The sequence below is a fragment of the Grammomys surdaster genome, unplaced genomic scaffold, assembly GCF_004785775.1.
Source record: "Grammomys surdaster isolate TR1022 unplaced genomic scaffold, NIH_TR_1.0 120944, whole genome shotgun sequence".
Classification (NCBI taxonomy): domain Eukaryota; kingdom Metazoa; phylum Chordata; class Mammalia; order Rodentia; family Muridae; genus Grammomys; species Grammomys surdaster.
The window spans coordinates 41-5,412 of record NW_021616787.1 but is presented as its reverse complement, the minus strand read 5'-3'; the positions used below and the strand labels follow the sequence as shown (position 1 = coordinate 5,412).

The 5,372-nt window shown below is 34.7% G+C and overlaps 1 pseudogene; it reads left to right on the top strand.

Moving 5' to 3' along the window:
• The first annotated feature begins 4,213 nt into the window (after window positions 1-4,213).
• On the top strand, window positions 4,214-5,169 carry LOC114635999 (annotated as a pseudogene).
• Window positions 5,170-5,372: the final 203 nt, after the last annotated feature.

Here is a 5,372-nt window from a genome sequence, read left to right as displayed (position 1 = left end):
TACATTAGGTATGTAAGTCATGTTATGCTAAAACTGTTATCATGAATCATAACTGTAATTCCTTCCTTGCCTAAACAGCTCTGATCCATCAGGTCCCTTTTAGTGATTTCATGCACACAAGGTACAGCTGTTTTCAGTGATCTGTACCCTTAGTCTAGCTTCTTTCCTTTTTCCTTCAAGGTTTGTAGGACAAAGAATGTTCATATCATACAAACACAAGGAACAGTTTCCTGGAATGTGTTTTCTCTAATTCACGTAATAATATTTGGCATGTCCTCTATTTTAACTGTAATAGGCTTAGACTTTCCATTGTTTTCCTCTGAGTAAGAAGTGTGGTGAGATTCAGATTTACATAGTCATCTTTGGGTTTACTTTTGTCACAATTATGTATGTAAATAGATATTTTCATCAATAAGTTCTTAACCATTATCTGTTCCCTTTTAATATGTCTTACTATCTATCTGTCTGTCTGACTGTCTATCTATCTATCTATCTATCTATCTATCTATCTATCTATCTACCAACCTATCTGTCTATCTATCTATCTAATTTCCCCAGGACTCATTACATTTCTGATGTTGTTATATTTCTCATTTCCTATTTTTCTTTTCACCTTTCATTTTTTATATCTTCTTGTTAATTAATATTCTCTTTCTTGTGTCTAATGTAAACACTGTTAAACATCTTTTACATCCAAACTTTAATAATTCAGTTTTTAAGATCTGACAAAAACAGTGTGTCTTCCTTTAGTGATTCTTTTGGTTGTCTGACTAAATGTTCTACCCTGTTGTTTAATAGCGTGAAGATATATGTTGTTCATCATATTTAAATATGATGTCTAATATTTGCAGTATCATCATATTTTCCCATATTATTTACAGTTATTTTGTTCCCTCTGTTTCTTAGTTGTTCCTATTGCATATTTTGTAATTACTTTTTGTTGAATACAAGGCATTTTGCATGGGATGTTGTAAAGCTAGTCAGGGTTCCTGATGTTACTGTCCTGGGCAAAGAATTTATTTGATTCTGTCACAGAGTTAAGTAAAGAGTAGATTGTCTGATGTAAAACAAATTAGGTTGAGTTAGACTGGACAGTTTATACGTTTCCTCACTCCAAGGTCATTGGAGATCATAAATAATACTTTAAATATTAATTAGTTAAGTGACACTTAAATTTGGCAAGTTGTATGTTATTGTTTGTAACTTGTTCTTCTGACTATTGTAAGACTGTTAGAGGCCTCCTTATCTTTTCACTTCCTGGACGCCCACAGTTCACAAATACCTTATTGGGGGTCGGGGGGAAATGGTACCACATTGTGATACTTCTCTTTCCAAGAACTTGTTACTAGGGCCTTTCTGGTCTCAGAATTGTTGTCACTAGAGCATGTGTGGGCAACAGTTCACTGCACAAGTGTTAGAACTGCACTGTGTTCTGTGTGTTTGTGTGCTTGTACCAGTGTCATCCTATGGCTCATCCTTTACTAGATGACAGTAGTTATATTACTTGATAAACTATCACTTAGTAGTCATGAATTCTTCACTTAATGTGTGTCTATGTATCACTTGTTATATTTCTTACTTTGTATCTTTAATAAAAAGCAAAACTTTGTCACATTATATGGTTTCCATTAAAATTTGGCATATATTTAAAATGAAATAGAAAAACAATAATGAATAAATAATTAAAATATACATAAAAAAGTAATAAAAAATTTAAAAGATGTTTGTCAATTATTTTAATAGCCACTTTTCTTTGCCCACATTTTTTTGGTTTTATTTGTAAATATATGTCTCCTCCTCGGGGAATCTAATCCCCTGTATTAGAATTTATTCTAGTGTTATTGAATGCTACTGCAAAGACACTTCATTTTTGCTTTGGATGCAAGCAAGGAAGCATATACTTTTTGGTTCCAAGAATGATGTTTAGTTGAAGACATGTGCCAGAAGGTACAAAAGAATGTTGAAGTTATTCCTACCATGGCCTTTTGGTAATTCCCATTTCTATCCTATATTTTGCAATTAATTTTGTAAGTGAACATAAAACATAATGAGCTTCATTATTTTTGTGCTTGTGTGAGGATATTTTGGTTCTTTTTATCCCCTTCACAGCATCCTCTGATCCTCCCAGACCCCCTTTTACTGGTCCTCTTCTCTCCCCCAAATAGGTCCCTTAGGCTTTCATGTCTCATGTATGACATAGCACTCTTGTTTACTCTCACTCTCCTAGGTGTTTTCTTATGCTAGTCTCATTGCTGTCTTCAATTTTCATCTTTCATAAACATGTTTTTCATTCCAGAAAGTTTTAGAACCAACATAATAACTTGTCAAAAGAGTTAGTTTATATAGGTAATCTACTATAGTTGTTTTTAAAGTATTCTATTCTGAAACAATATATTTTAGTTGCCAAATGGCAAGTTTTTAAAATATACTTCTCAGGAGCTAGAGAGATGGCTCGGTGGTTAAGAGCACTGACTGCTCTTCCAGAGGTCCTGAGTTCAATTCCCAGAAACCACATGGTAGCCCACCACCATCTATAATGGGATCCGATGTCCACTTCTGCTGTGTCTGAGCGACAGTGTATTCGTATTATAAAAAAAAAAATAAAAAAATATATATATATATATATATATATACACACACACACATATATATATAAAGTTGTTTTCAACATTGAAGCCAGGTGCCTCATAAGCACTAAGTTCAGCTCCACAGGGATCTAATAACCTCTTCTGGCCTCCATGGAAACCTGCAACACACATGCTCCCCCATACACACACACATACACACACACACACATACAACATGCATGCACATGCACACACACATGAAAGTGCACATGCATTCTCTTTCACACACTTGCAAACATATTGAAAGAGTAAATAAATCTGGGTATAATAAGCTTTTTTATAACTATAACATAATTTCAGAGAAGTAGAAGTTATAAGTGCAAAGTTGAATGAAATTTTAAATAATGAATACGGTCATGTACCTAACCATTATTTTAAGACCAACACTATTATCATTTCAGAAATGTATCTCTCATATCATTGTACTTTTTAAGAGAGTAACTCTTTGTTTTGTTTTTTATGTTGTTTTGTTTTTGTTTCTCATGACAAGGTCTTACTTTATAGTCAAGGCTAGCCTCAAACTCCTCATGAAACCAAATCTAATTAGAAACTAAGTATCCTAACAAAAGTAAAAGTTTATCTGAAATTTTCTAGCATAAGGCTGTAAGATCCTATTCAGAAGATGAAATTCCCAGCTCAGTCCTGGGCGTGTTCCCCCACAGAGTAATGCCTAGGATGCCTGAGTCTCATTACATTGATTTTATGTAGGTGCACTTGAGAGTGTAATATAATTTTTCATGTTGTTTTTCCTCTTTTCACATAAAATAATTGTTCACAGACAAGAGTTTACACAGTACATAGACATAAAACTTTCTCTTCATTTACACTGAATCGTCATTTCAGCAGTTGTTTTGTAGCTTAAAATAGCTACAAAAACAAGAAAATTAGATGAAAAACAAGAAGTAATGTGTTCAGTTTCTCTGTTTTGGCCACTAATCCTTATTTGAACTTCCTGTTATAACACAGACCAACATCTTATTAATTTATTTGATTAGCCACTAGATGTTTTGAAATCTAAAAGCCCAAAGGGTTTCTTTTATTAACAAAAAAAATTTACTTTACTTTCAGAAATATAATATAGGAAAATGAAATTGAACCAAAAGATAGTTTTGAAACTGAAAGTGTAAATTCTAAGAGTAATCAACGATACTTTTCTTATGTAGCTAGATGGGCATTTGCTCATCTACACTTATTCAGATACCAGGATTAGACACAAAAATCTACATAGCACATGATGTTCATGCATCAAGTAGAATAAACAAGGAAATAATGTGCTTAAAATCTATGTGGAAACTAGATGTGGTGAAAAAAAATGTGAGACTCCAGCACTTAGAAGGCCAAACAGGAGACTGTTGAGTCCATGGTCAGCCTGAGTTTCAGAGTGAGCTCCTTTTTCAAAAAGAATGAAACAAAATATGTGTTTTCCTTGATAGAAATAAACCAGTGTGCATTTTTACAGGAATTGGTGCCTAGTGGGAAAGAGATGGAAGCTAAGAATTAAGAGGATGCATTTGCTAACTACACACTTGTTTATAAAGGACTGAAACATTGTTTTTCCTTCTGATAACAGGTAAACAGGAATATCAATGGGAGGAACAAATCAAACTTATGTTGTAAAATTTATTCTGCTGGGACTCTCAGAGAATCCTAAAGTTCAAATCTTGTTATTCTTTATTTTCCTGATCATTTATTTCCTTTCTGTATTTGGAAACCTGCTCATCATAATCCTCATCCAAATTGACTCTCGACTTCATACGCCCATGTACTTTTTCCTTAAAAACTTATCCTTTGCTGACCTCTGCTTCTCTACAAGCATTGTACCCCAGATGCTGGTCCACTTCCTTTCAAAAAAGAAAACCATTTCTTTTATTGGATGTTCACTACAGATAGTTGTCTTTCTCCTAGCAGGGTGCACAGAGTGTGCTCTGTTGGCAGTTATGTCCTATGACCGGTATGTAGCTGTCTGCAAACCCCTGCACTACTCCACCATCATGACCCAGAGGGTTTGTTTCCAGTTGGCTGTAGTTTCCTGGATAATTGGTACATTTGCATGTTCAGTGGACAGTGCATTTACACTGCATATCCCTTATCAGGGACAGAATGTAATTAATCACTACTTCTGTGAACCACCTGCCCTCCTAAAGCTGGCTTCAGCTGACACTTACAATGCTGAAATGGCTCTGTTTTTAGTGGGAGTGATTATCCTATTGGCTCCTGTCTCACTCATCCTTGTCTCCTATGGGAACATCATCTCCACTGTAATCCGGATGCAGTCAAGGGAGGGAAGGCTCAAGGTCTTTTCAACTGTGGGTCCCACCTCACTGTTGTGGTCCTCTACTATGGGTCTGGAATATTTGCCTACATGAGACCCAATTCCAAGACAATGAGTGAAAAGGATAAGGTTGTCTCTGTGTTCTATTCAGTTATGACTTCCATGTTGAATCCAATCATTTACAGCCTTAGAAACAAAGATGTGAAAGGGGCTCTAGGAAAGCTGGTTGGAAAATTGTGCACAGTCAAGGGTGGTGGTGCAGAAATTTAAAGTGTACTTGGAACCTTTCAACTGAAAGTGTAGTTTTAGCACCTTTATTCATTCTTTTCCCTGCTTTCTTCTTTTCTCACAATTCTCAAAATGAGTAAATCACTTTTCTTTCCTCTGCCTCCTCTGAATGACTTGTGAATCCACTAACAAATTACTAAAAATACAGGGATAATAATGTTAGAAATTTAATAAAAAATATTAAA